Genomic DNA, 13828 nt, shown 5'->3' with positions numbered 1-13828 from the left:
TTTTAAAATCATTTAGGAATAATCTTAGGACCTTTAAAATATCCTAAGAACTTTAGAATCTTTAAAATGTATTTTATTTCTAAAATAAATCTTAAAATACTAATTTGTAAAGGAGTATCATACCTGAAAGGAAAGAAATATTATATAGGTTGGTTTGTAAATTATGCACAACATTCTGTATCACAGTGGTTTTCCATAATTTTGCTCTCTAAATGGTGACTCAAATTCCTTAAAATGCCTGAAATACAAAGTAGTTTAGATAAAGGTGGAAGGAGAATTTGAGTATTTGAACAAGAAACAATTCCTGTTTAATGAAACAACTCTAAACTTGTTTAATGATGAATGTTAGCTTTGGTGGTGAACAGAAGAAAGGCTTTTCCTGAACAGAAAAATAAGCCAGTGGGTTTTTTTTATGCAGACTCAGTGTTATACAGCTTTGCCTTAAGGAGAGGAATGAGAGAGTTGATGAGGGTATAAGAAAAGGTGACTTAAAGCCTTTTGGACTAGGTATCAGCCACTCTTAAGAGGTCAGCTTATCCAGGCAGTCAGGCCCAGAAGAATTGGCATAAACTATCTAAAATGAGAGTAAACCATGGATTCATGCTTATGTTTAGGTCTCTTAATGGAGTATGGGATGCATATTTGAGGAACTAAAGGACATGTAATCAATGTAATTCGATTCCGCAAACATTTATTAAACATTTTATGGTACAGAAATAAGGCATGATCTGTGCTCTGAAGAGTTTCACAATCTAATGAGATATAAGCATCACAAATAATAAAAGGTAGGTATGTTAGTGATAACCCTGCCTTATCTCACTACTTTTTAGTCTGGCAACCCTCTCCCTTAGATAAACGCTCTGGACAGAGTTCCTTCTAATTATCCTTTTCAAGTGAAAAATCCAAGCTGTCCTTTCAATTATTATGATGTTACCTTTTGTAACAAAAGTCTCACGGGTAAAGCTTAATCTTAGGCAGTGTCCTGCACTAAGACTCCTGCCCTGCTCATAACCTATAAAATCAAGTAAATAAATGCAAGTCTGCTTCCGGGGTTCTATGATAATAGACATAAATGTCTGCCAACGACAGCAACTGCAATAAAAACAGCTAGACATTCTGGAATGATGTTTTTCCAATGAATGACGAAGGCCAGATCAAACAAGATGGACAGGATCACTCTGGGTTGAGATCTCTGGCTGTGCTACTTGGCAAATCATTTACACATTGAACCTGTGTCCTCACTTAAAAGCCAGTGTAAAGGCATTCAGCTTACCTTCTAGGAACAGCTAATAAGCTTAGTCGTGGAGTATTTTACCAAAACCCACTTAGATCAATGTAAGTGTGAAAGTGAAAGAAATAATTGCATATTATAATTATATTACTAAAGTCTACTAAGGCCAACAGAGGTGCAGTGTAATACAAGAAATTACTAAATTAATAAAGGGAAAGTGCGGTTTTCCCGGAAGACCTTGTTCCCAAGGTAACTCAGCTCACCACCCCCTCAAGACAAATCAGTCATTATTTCAGCATTCGTATTATAAGAGTACAGGACTTAGACTCCACAGCAGTGAGGGAGAAACAGGGAGAAACAGTGTTAAGACGTGGTTTGAGCTCCCTGATGATGGGACCGGCTGGGGTACACGAATTGTAGAAAAGGTTGCCCACAGCACAATTTGCCCGCCTCATCCTTTCGAGTCAGGCAACTCCAAATTCCCAAGACTTTGGGTACCAGAATCTTAGGGAAGGTTGGGGGGGTGGTCCCACAGGGCAGAGACGGAGCCAGCGGGGGAGGTAGGGTGTAGTTTGGGGGGGCTGCTCGGAGAGGAGGGGGAGTCGGCAAGGAAGAGGTGGGGGCGGTAGTGGGCAGCCGGGCGAGGAGGGGAGGGGCGAGGCGAGACGCCGTCGCCGGCCCCCTCCTCTCGAGTGCGCTCTCCTCCCTTCCCCTCCTTGGCCTGGCACCCGAGCGCAACCCGCCGAGACCAGGCTACTTCAGGGGGAGGCGCCAACTCGTCGCGGCGCCAGGCCCCCGGCCGAGCAGTAACAGCGACCTAGAAGGCGGAGCGGATGCGGCTCGGGCCTGCGATGAGGTAAGGGGACCAGATGGTGTACGAAGACAAGAGGGGACGTCGGGCTCGCAGCGAGCCGCTCTCAGATCCCCCAGCTGAGGGCCACTTCTCCTCGCCCCCGCTGTCCGAATTCCGGAACGCGGCGACAGCTGGAGAGCTGCCCCCGGGGATATACCCCCGCCCAGGCCTAGGAGCTAGGCGTCGCCGCGCGTGCGCACATCCTCTGGCGGGGGCTGGGCGCGGGACTCTGGGATTGTTTCCCCACCCAGACGCCGCGCTCAGGCGGCACTGCGCATGTGCGAGCCTGCGGGCGGATGTGGTACGCGGGGCGAGGGGCGAGGGGCGAGGGTCGTGTGCGGCGACGCCTGCTCCGAGGCTTCCTCGCCTCAGGTCTGAGGCAGCCTGTCGCCCCGGGCTCTGGCGGTGGCGCCAGCCTCTGAGTTTCGCCTTCCCACCCCACTCTTCGCCCCGTGTAGGGTCTGCGGTTTTTGTTTCTGTCGCCTCGACCCGAAACCCATTAACCTAGCTCCCGAACCAACTTGCTAATTCAGTGTTGTGCCTCCGACTTTGGTCCTGTTGTCGAGGGACCGCGCAGAAAGTTTGGCTAAGCTAGAGGAAGCTGTTGTGGAGGCATGGGAGGAATCGCCGAAAACCTTTATTTTAAGCCGGAAGGTATTGCTCCGCTCAGCCCCGGAAATAGAGGTTTTCAGTCGCTGAAAACTTTCCAAGCTCTCCGCCTTGGCCGAGGAGGAACTTCCTGCCTGAGTTGGAAGGCGAGTTCAGAGCGAACTTTTTTGTTTTTGTTTTCTGGGAAGTGACATAAAATGTCGGAGCAATTCGAGTCCAGGAGTGTCACAGAACGCCTGTCACAGAGCTGTCTTGTACCGCGCTTGGGACTTAGTCTTTCTTAGAGGTGAATGAAAGTGGTAGAGTTCACAAACTGCTTTTGGGACTGAGCTCTTTCTCCCAGACTCGGAATGACCGGCACTGTTTAATGTTTACTGAGCCTCCTGGCTTCGCACACTTCTAGTACCAAATTCCTGCTTGGCTTTCCACCTTCCTACTCAGTGGTACTTAGTTAAGTCAGTTTCGGGACTCCTGAGGGTACTTGGGACGGTTTTTGACAAAGTCATTACTGTGCCTTGTAATCTTATATGATGTGCTGACACAGATATTTGGGGTCTGGTAAATAGAAGAAGCACTTACTATCAGGGAATCTGAGTACTCTTGGTGAAAGGTAATCTCTGTTTCCCAGGGCATTAGGCAGTTTATACACGTTATTAAGTAATAAGTAAAGGCAATTGAAATGATACATTCTTGCACACCCCACTCCCACCATGCAGGCCTCATTGGGCTTGCTCGGTTTACCAAGTGGGCCTGCAGCCTAGAGGCTAGGCATTTGCTAATTCTCCCGTCCTCAAAGCCCATTTCCCCCCTCCGCCCAAATATGTATGGCACCCACCTTAATTCAAATCTCAATTGCCTTCACTTTAGAGAGGTGGCTTCCTCATTTAAAATTGCTACTGCTGTGTGTCTCCCCAACGTCTTACCCTGTTCTCTTTGGCTCCGTAGTACTTATCCACTGTCTGGTATTATGTATTTGTATGTGTATGCTCTGCCTCCCCTATATTCAGAGCATATTTTGTACTGAATTCTCAATGTGGATTCATTCGTTCATTCAACAAATATTGAGTGACTACTTTGCATCAGGCCCTGTCCAGGTGTCTTGGATATATCCGTGAACAAAATAGACCAAGATCCCTTTTCTCTGGAGCTTATGTTTTAGAAAAGAATGATTGACAGTAAACATATTTGATTATTTATCATGTTAGAAAATTGTGCTATACAGATGTGGGTTCCAATTTTACATAGGATGGGTATGGTTGGTCTGAAGAATAAACTGACGGTGATGTTCAAGTCAGAGAACTAATTATTAGAATTGAGTATCTTTCTGGGAGAAAATGCTCCTTGCCATTCTCTACTGTATCTTTCATGGGGGCCCATATAGCATGATCATTGTGACAAGTGTAACCATGTTTTATAGTATACAGGTAAAAAAACTTCTTTTTTTAAATTAGGTTAAAATTACCGAGAATTTTATAGTTTAACTCAGCACATCAAATGAAGAAACTGGGCTCTTAAGTGGAAGAGACCAGCCAGATGAGTACTACAGATGTGTTGAGGAAAAGTATATATTTTCTGCACACATTATTGCACTTTGCAATTGCTTCTTAATGTTTCTCTGAATGTGATTCACTAGTGAGGTTGTTTTCTAGTAGTGCTCAGTTGCTTTTCTTTATTTGAAACTGTGTTGAAGAGTCACCTGGTATGATATCATGCTTTAAGGTATTAAATTATTGCTCTTAGAGATTTTTGAATGAACCAGGCAAGACCTAGAGAAAGAAGCTGATAGATAGTAAAGTGTGTTTTCCTTTGAGTCCTTTACTTCAGCAGGTTACAAACACGATGTTTAAATATAAAGAACTATTAATCAGAGCTATAAATATGGGGTACTTAGGGGTTTGCTTAAGTCTTTAGGAGTTTGTTGTGTTTAATTTTGGTTTTATCACTTAAAGTGAAATTAAAATGCCCCTGAGATACCACTACTTTTTAGGTTTGCTGGAGTTGGATTAGTATAAATCTAAATAGACCAGATAAGAGAGATTTGAGACCAGGAGTGGAATTATCAGGGCTGCAGAATGACATCAAAGACTCCTGTTTGAGGCTGAAAATACAGAACTGCATGGGAATATTTATTCAAAGGAGCAGATAGCTTGCCTCTCTCAAAGGGATATTTATAGTGTCCTTCAGTGGAAGGCAGGTATCCTTCTCACTTTCATTATCCAGAAGGAATATGTGTCTAGTTCACATGGTGATCCCATCTTAACAATGTGAGAGGAAATTTAAGGCATAATAGATTTTTTTCAGCATTGATCTGACACTGGAGTTTGTGTCTTATGAGACTTCAGCCTTGCTAATCTAACCTGAGCTATTATCTATTATGTATATCTCCACATGAAAGACATTTTGAGCTAACAAGTACTAGTGGATGACAGATAGCAAGTAAATCATGAATAGTGGTCACATTATATGTTCTCTATTGTATTGAATGTATATGATACTGAAGAAAATGAATCCCAAATGGAAATGAGCCAAGGCTAAGAGAACCGACCATGAAGAAGGAATGTTTATGTTGTGGAACATGGATCTTTCACAACTAGGATTCTATTTCATAGGCATGTTAGGATTTTTTTTTTTTTAACTGTACTACATCTATAAGGACCTAAATTTCAAATGGATTTACAAGTGTCTCAAGTATCAATTCATTTTAGCTAGTATAAACATAAAACATCCACATATCTTGATAATTTTTCATATTTGAAAGGGGTACTTTTGCTATGTTTAGCTGAAAAGGCTAACTTTGATGAGCTTAGCAATCTCTTCAAACTAAATACAACTTTGCTTGGGATTGAAGGTCTGCCTCATCTCTCCTGGTGAAATTTGGAACCCTTCCTTTTTACAAACCTAATTAAAGTAGCAATGATGTTTCTGTGTTCTATGTCAGTTTGATGCTTATCATAAACATGTCAATACCATTTCCTTTGAGGTTGTGCCTTGCTTTTAGTTGTGATTTTAGTTTTTCAGTTTTGTCCATCCTATTTTTATAAATAGTTTGATGCTTATCATAAACATGGCAATACCACTTCCTTTGAGGCTGTGCCTTACTTTTAGTTGTGATTTTAGTTTTTCTGTTTTGTCCATCCTATTTTTAATTGACTCACACTAGTTACTAGTTAGCAGCTGTGTAGGTGTTTCACTGTTATTTGTCACAGGCTTATGACCTCTCATTCAAGTGGAGGTAAATTACAGCTATCATCCTTCTTTGCAAATGATAATTGGGATCATATTTCTTATTTTATATTATATTTTTTTATCACTCATAACTCACAGATGACAGCCATTTAATGATTCAGCTAGCATATAGTTGGGAATCATCAGTACTCCATTGACATTTACTTGGTCTGGAGCTTATTAACACACTGGTGTGTAAACTATGTGCTGATATTCTAAAAGACATTAATTTTCTTTAATGTCCTATTTCTTTGACTATAAAAGCATCATCAACTGTGTTGCCCAGATGGGAGAATTTGTTAAAGGAACCGAGTTCAATGTTGCAAGAAAATTTTTTTATATATTTTTCAAGCATAGCTTTGGCATTGACCTCATATTATTAAGTTGGATTAAAAAATATATAACACTGGGCTTTCTTTGCAGAAATTACGATTTTTTTTCAGGGATTATTTCTAAAGAATGGTTATCAGCATTTAGAAGCTCCTGATCAATTGCAAAATATCAGTTCCATGGAAAATGCTTTGCTCTCATAGATACAGTGTGTCTAGGTTATTAGATCTTAAGGCCCACAAATACCATTGTGTTGGGGTAATGTTGACACAAACACCTGGGAGGTGGATATCCTTTTGCTCCTTTTGTTTTTTCTTTTATGTATTTACTTTCAGCTTAGTGCCTTCTGCGGGCACCAAATCAACATTTGTTGAATAAATTAGGCAAGTGAATGTATGTCCTATAATCCGCTTAAGTCTTTATTTGGGTCAGAGGTATTACCAAGTAATATGACACATTGTCCTACTAGCAAACAGACTGATTAATATTGATTACCGACAATAATATGTGGAGGCTACCTATTATATGCTTTGTTGGAGGGCACTGAATTATTTGACCTGTTCTTTAAGAGGATTGAGAATTGGTATGTTTGTCATGTTCAGTTATCAAAAGACGGTCTTATCCACCAGTCTTCAATTGTGTAGTTACTTAGAGTACAGGGAAAACTCTCAAAATATAGTCTATAAGAATAAGGAGTTATCTAGTTCCAAACAGAGATAATTTGGAAATAAATTGTGGAAAGAATTTATTTATTTATAAGAAAACAATTCTAATAGGAAATGTTAGGGGGTGGTCCAAGATGGTGGGTGTACTCAACTCCAGCCATGAACATACCAAACCTACAGCTATATATGGAAAAGTTCCCTCTGAAAAAGACCTGAGAACTAGCTGAAGAGCATATTCACAACAAAGCATTAAGAGTTGCATGTGAGACAGTCTCCCTGCAGTGAAGAGATGAGCCTCCCAAATATCTGGCCTTGAAAACCAGATGGAAAATGGATCTCACATCCAAAATCCCATAAGGTTTATAGAATGAATATATTTCTCGTAAAGGGTTTGCATGCAGACCCACTCAGGAACGAGCACAAAAGCAGCAGTTTGAAAAGCGCCTAGACTATATGTAAAGATTTATTTTTTTAAATTTATATCCAAGTTAGCATATAGTGCAACAATGATTTCAGGAGTAGATTCCTTAATGCCCCTTACCCATTTAGCCCCCCCCCCCCACAAAAGAGTCTCTTATGTTTTGTCCCCCTCCCTGCTTTTATATTATTTGTGCTTCCCTTTCCTTATGTTCATCTGTTCTGTGTCTTAAAGTCCTTATATGAGTGAAGTCATGAAGTTTGTCTCTCTCTAACTAATTTCGCTTAGCATAGTACCCTGTAGTTCCATTCATGTAGTTGCAAATGGCAAGATTTCATTCTTTTTGATTGCCGAGTAATACTCCATTGCATATATATACCACATTTTCTTTATCCTTTCATCCATTGGTGGACATTTGGGCTCTTTCCATACTTTGGCTATTGTTGATAGTGCTGCTATAAATATTGGGGTGTATGTGCCCCTTTGAAACAGCATATATATATATATTCCTTGGATAAATACTTAGTAGTGTGATTGCTGGGTCATAGAGTAGTTCTATTTTTAATTTTTTGAGGAACCTTCACACTGCTTTCCAGAGTGGCTGCACAAGTTTGCATTCTCATCAGCAGTGCAAAAGAGATCCTCTTTCCCTGCATTTTTGCCAAAATTTGTTGTTGCCTGAGTTGTTAATGTTAGCCATTCTGACAGGTGTGAGGTGGTATCTCATTGTGGTTTTGATTTGTATTTTCCTGATGATGAGTGATGTTGAGCATTTTTTCATGTTTTGGTCAGGCATCTGGATATCTTCTTTGGAGAAGTGTCTATTCCTATCTTTTGCCCATTTCTTCACTGGATTATTTGGTTTTTAGGTGTTGAGTATGATACATTCTTTATAGATTTGGGATACTGACCCTTTATCTGATATGTTATTTGCAAATATCTTCTCCCATTCTGTTGGTTGTCTTTTAGTTTTGCTGATTGTTTCCTTTGCTATGCTGAAGCTTTTTATTTTGATGAGGTCCAAATGTTCCTTTTTGCTTTTGTTTCCTTTGCCTCTGGAGAGGTGTTGAGTAAGAAGTTGCTGTGGACAAGGTCAAAGAGGTTTTTGCCTGCTTTGTCCTTGAGGATTTTGATGGCTTCCTGTCTCACGTTTAGGTCTTTCATCTATTTTGAGTTTATTTTTGTGTATGGTGTAAGAAAGTGGTTCAGGTTCATTTTTTTTTCTGCATGTCACTATCCAGTTTTCCCAGCACCATTTGCTAGAGAAACTCTCTTTATTCCACTGGATATTCTTTCCTGCTTAGTTGACCATATATTTGTGGGTCCATTTCTGGGTTTTCTATTCTGTTCCGTTGATCTGAGTGTCTGTTTTTGTGCCAGTGCTATACTGTCTTGATGACTGCAGCTTTGTAGTACAACTTGAAGTACAGGACTGTGATGCCCCCTGCTTTGGTTTTCTTTTTGAAGACTACTTTGGCTCTTTGGAGTCTTTTCTGGTTCCATACAAATTTTAGGACTGTATGTTCTAGCTCTGTGAAGAATGCTGGTGTTATTTTGAGAGGAATTGCATTGAATATGTAGATTGCTTTGGGTACTATTGACATTTTAGCAATATTTGTTTTTCCTGTCCAGGAGCATGGAATATTTTTCCATTTTTTGGTGTCCTTTTTAGTTTCTTTCATAAGCTTTCTATATTTTCTAATGTATAGATTTTTCACCTCTTTGGTTAGATTTATTCCTAGGTATCTTATGTTTTTTGGTGCAATTATAAATGGGATTGATTCCTTGATTTCTCTTTCTGGTGCTTCATTGTTGGTGTATAGGAATGCAACCGATTTCTGTGCACTGATTTTATATATTGCAACTTTGCTGAACTCATAGATCAGTTTTAGCAAACTATAAGAAAGAAAAATTAAGAAAATCCCATTTATAATTACATTGGAAAGAACAAAATACTTAGGAATAAATTTAAGCAAGGTGGTGAAAGACTTGCACACTGCAAATTATAAGACATTGATGGAAAAAATTGAAGAATACACAAATAATTGCAAAGATATTCCATACTCATGGATTGGAAGAATTAATATTGTTAAAATGCTCCTATTACCAAAAGCAATATATAGGTTCATTCCAAGTCCTATCAAAGTCCCAAGGGCATTTTTCACAGAAGTAGAACTAATAATCCTAAAATTTGTATGGAACCACAAAAAACCCTGTATAGCCAAAGCAATCTTGAGAAAGAAGGACAAAGCTGGATGTATCATGCTTCCTGATTTCAACAAAAATTATGAAGCCATAATAAAACAGGATGGTATTGGCATAAAAACAGACACCTAGACTAGTGGAATGGAATAGAAAGCCCAGAAATAAACCTATGCATATATGTCCAACTAATTTTTACCACATGATGCAAGAATAGAATATACAGTGTGGATAAGGACAGCCTCTTTAATAAATGGTGTTGGGAAAACTGGATAGCTACATGCACAAGAATTAGACTCCTTAAACTACACATAAAAATTAACTCAAAATGGATTAAAGACTAGAATGTAAGACTTGAAACCATAACACTAGAAGAAAACAGGCAGTAGGCCTCTTGGTATTGGTCTTGGCAGTGTTTTTTGGATGTGACTCCAAAAGCAAAAATAAACAAGTGGGACTACATCAAACTAAAAAGCTCCTGCACAGCAAAGAGAACCATCAACAAAATGAAAAGGCAACCTATAAAACGGGAAAAAACATTTGCAAATCATATATCTGATAAGGAGTTAATATTCAAAAAATATGAAGAACTTGTATAACTCAATGGCAAATAAATAGTACAATTAAAAATGGGCAGAGGATCTGAATAGCATTTTTCCAAAGGAGACATACAGATGGCCAACAAGTACAGGAAAAGATGCTCAACATCATTAATCATCAGGGAAATGCAAGTCAAAACCACAAATAGATGTTACCTCATACCAGTTAGAATAGCTGTTATCAGTATGCCAAGAAATAACAGGTGTTGGCAAGGTTGTGAAGAAAGGGGAACCTTTGTGCATTGTTGGTGGACATGTCAGTAGGTGCAGCCACTATAGAAAACAGAGGTTCCTCAAAAAATTAAAGTCATATATGATTCAGCAATTCCATTTCTGGGTTTTTGCTGAAAGGAAATGAAAACACTAATTTGAGAAGATATATTTACCCCTGTGTTTATTGCAGCATTATTTATAATAGCCAACATATAGAAACAACCTAAGTGCCCACAGACAGATGAATGGATAAAGAAGGTATGGTATATACACAATGGGAAACTACTCAGCCATAGGAAAGAATGAGATCTTGCCATTTGAAACAACATGGATGGACTTTGCGGTCACTATGCTAAGTGAAATAAATCAGAGAAAGGCAAATACTGTATGATCTCATTTATATGAGGAATCTAAGTAATAAAATGAACAAAAGTCGTAGATACGGAGAACAGGGTGGTGGTTGCCAGGGGTGAGGGGGTTGGTGGAGGGATGAAATGGACGAAGGGAGTCCAGAGGTACAGACTTCAGGGTATGAAATAAATAGGACATGAAGTGTGATAAGTAGCATAGTGACTATAGTCAATATTAGAGGTGCATAATAGTGTGTCAGAAGAGTAGATCTTGGAAGTTCTCATCATAAGAAACAAAAATTTTTTTGGTAACTTGTGGTAAATAGTTTTATTGTGGTGATCTTTTCACAGTGTATTCAGATGTTGAATCATTACATTATACACCTGAAACTAACGTTGCTTGTCACTTACATCACGATTAAAAAAAAGAAAATAATAGAAATATCAACATAGAACTAGTGTGACTCAAAACAAAATCAGATCTTGTCACCTTTCTGCTCAGAACTTCTTACCTCAGAGCTTTAGCAATGGATAGATTTTGGGTGTGGATAACTTTTGCTCTAAATGTAATCAGAGTGCACTTCTTCCTTTCTTCAAGTCTTTCCTCAGATATTATATGCTCAGGGAAATTCTATTACCACCCTGTTCAAAATTGAAAACCTTACCATCAGTCTCAAGGCTCCTGATCCCTCTCACCTTGCACCATTTTCATTTTCACAGTACCATCACTTCCCAGTATACTGTGTAATGTACCTATTATGATTGCTGGCTTCCCACATTGGAATGGAACTTGCACAAAAGCAAAAAAAAAAAAAAAAAAGAAAGAAAGAAAGAAAAAAAAAGTCATACAAAAAATTACCTTTGTTAATATATATTTGCTTTTGAAAATTACTATTGCAAAAACTTGAAACATTGGCCCTGTTAGTGTCTAATTTAGGTCCTCTAAAGGCAGAGGTCAGTGGCATGAGTTTCTTCTTTGGAAAGGTATTATCTCATTTTCTTTCTATATTGCAAGGCAAATATGAGTACAGTGTGATTCTATAATAACAGTTTTCTTTTAATGACATTTCAAAAAATGAGGTAATGCATAAGAAACTTATATAGCAAAGCATAGGCACTTTTTAATATGAATGATTAACTACATACATGAGTCAAGTTGGAAGTTGGAGAACACATGTAAGGAAAAAAAACAGTAAACAACACATAGTAAGAATTGTATGGAATGACCTTAATCTGTGACACTATCACTGTGAAGATGGCCAGCCTCTTTTCTGGGTCTATAAGAAACATTGCCCTCCAGTGCAGAAAAGGGGGAAATTTGTAAACTTATTTTATTTTATTTTACTTTATTTTATTTTAACCTTATTTTGTTTTTTAAGTTTATTTTGAAAGAGAGCACATGCATCTGCATGATTGGGGAAGGGGCAGAGAGACGGGGAGAGAGAATCCCAAGCAGGCTCTGTGCTGTCAGTGAGAAGCCTGACACATGGCTCAGTCTCCCAAACTGAGATCATGACCTGAGCTAAAACCAAGAGTCAGATGCTTAACTAACTGAGCCATCCAGGCGCCTCAACAGTTTTATTTAAAATTTTTTTCCCTTTTTCAAGGTTTTATCTAAATTGCAGTTAGCAATACAGTGTAATATTAGTTTCAGGTGTAGAATTAGTGATTCATCACTTATATACAAAACCCAGTGCTCATCATAACTAGTGCCCTCCTTAATACCCATTACCTATTCAACTGCCATCCTCTCCTCTGGCAGCCCTCAGTTTGTTCTCTTTAGTTAAGAGTCTGTTTTCTGGTTTGCCTCTCACCCCTCCCCCATATTCATCTGTTTTGTAAATTCTACATGAGTAGGGGTTCCATGGTGTAATGGTGAGCACTCTGGACTCTGTAAATTCTACATGAGTGAAATCATGGTATTTGTCATGTCATAGTGTAACAGTCATATAGTCACATGTCATAGTGTAATAGTCTATAGCTCTACCATGTCACTGTAAATGGCAAGATTTCATTCTTTTGATGGATGTGTAATATTCTATTTTGTATATATACCACCTCTTCTTTATGCATTCATCAGACAGTGGACATTTGGGCTCTTTCCATAATTTTGCTACTGATGATAATGCTGCTATAAACATTGGAGTGCACATATCCCCTTGAATAAGTATTTTTTGTATCCTTTGGGTAAATACCTAGAGGAGGAATTGCTGGATCATTGTAAGCACTTTTGGACCAGAAGTAGAAAATAGATTTTTGCCATTCTAATATGCTAATAGCGAACTTTTTGTCTATTTTGGAATTTCTTCTATGGCATTTAAGATACTATAGTTTGTCTATGTTATTTATTTGTTATCTTCTTTTGGTATTGATAGAATTTTATTTTTCTGATAGCAAAAGAGATTGTGGTTTATGAATTGTGATTATCAAGCCTTTATCGAATTCTTATGTCGATGGTAGAGGCAATATTAGAACGGATGTACTATGATTCCAAAATTGTGTTTTCTTTAACATTAGGTAACCTTATTCACTTATACTCAGATTATTTCCATAATTTAAGCTTAATATCTTGAAAACTGTCTTGTCCAATGTAAAAGCCAATTATACTAATTCATTGAAAAAACTACATGGAAAATTTGATCTTTGGCATTACCCTTATCAAAACTTTCTTACAAAAAAAATTCCCATCAGAGTCCACCCATATATATGTTAGTATCCATGACACGTTAAAATAGTATTGTTTTCTGCATGTTTTAAACTTTATTAAATTTGATCAAATAATTTATCAAATAGTATACCATTTGTATCATTCTGTGACTTAGTGATTTTTGGCTAAAATTATTTTGCAGTTTTGTCTGTTGATTGTAGCTAATTTATTTTAATTGCTGTATGATATGCACATGCCACAGTTCATAAATTATGTAGAGGAATCCTGTTGAAAAATTGTGTTTGCTATTTCTAGTGTTCTGCTATTGTAAAGAATTGTGTATATGCTCTAGAGTTTTATCTAGGCAGTATTGTCCTAAATATAAGGTGTTACTTTTTAGTGATCATGAAATTATTTTAGTGAGTTGAGACCAGCATTTTTTTAATGAAATAGGAAAGGATAAAATAGGACAGAGTAGGGTACAGT

The 13828-nt window shown here is 38.3% G+C and overlaps 1 protein-coding gene across 9 annotated transcripts in view; it reads left to right on the top strand.

Moving 5' to 3' along the window:
• Positions 1–1896: 1896 nt before the first annotated feature.
• The window catches only part of RCBTB2 (RCC1 and BTB domain containing protein 2), a 49283-nt gene continuing 37351 nt past the window's right edge, over positions 1897–13828 (top strand). For 6 of the 9 annotated variants that reach the window (XM_029936759.1, XM_029936756.1, XM_029936761.1 and 3 more), the window contains exon 1: positions 1999–2087. The gene's annotated coding sequence lies outside the window, so the exon portion shown is untranslated. Of the gene's footprint in view, positions 2088–2850; positions 2980–13828 lie in introns of those variants that run through there. The other 3 variants (XM_029936762.1, XM_029936757.1, XM_029936753.1) reach the window with 3 other exon arrangements.

Source organism: Suricata suricatta, chromosome 4, assembly GCF_006229205.1.
Source record: "Suricata suricatta isolate VVHF042 chromosome 4, meerkat_22Aug2017_6uvM2_HiC, whole genome shotgun sequence".
NCBI lineage: Eukaryota > Metazoa > Chordata > Mammalia > Carnivora > Herpestidae > Suricata > Suricata suricatta.
The sequence above is the reverse complement of the archived record's forward strand: the minus strand, read 5'-3'. Positions and strand labels throughout refer to the sequence as shown.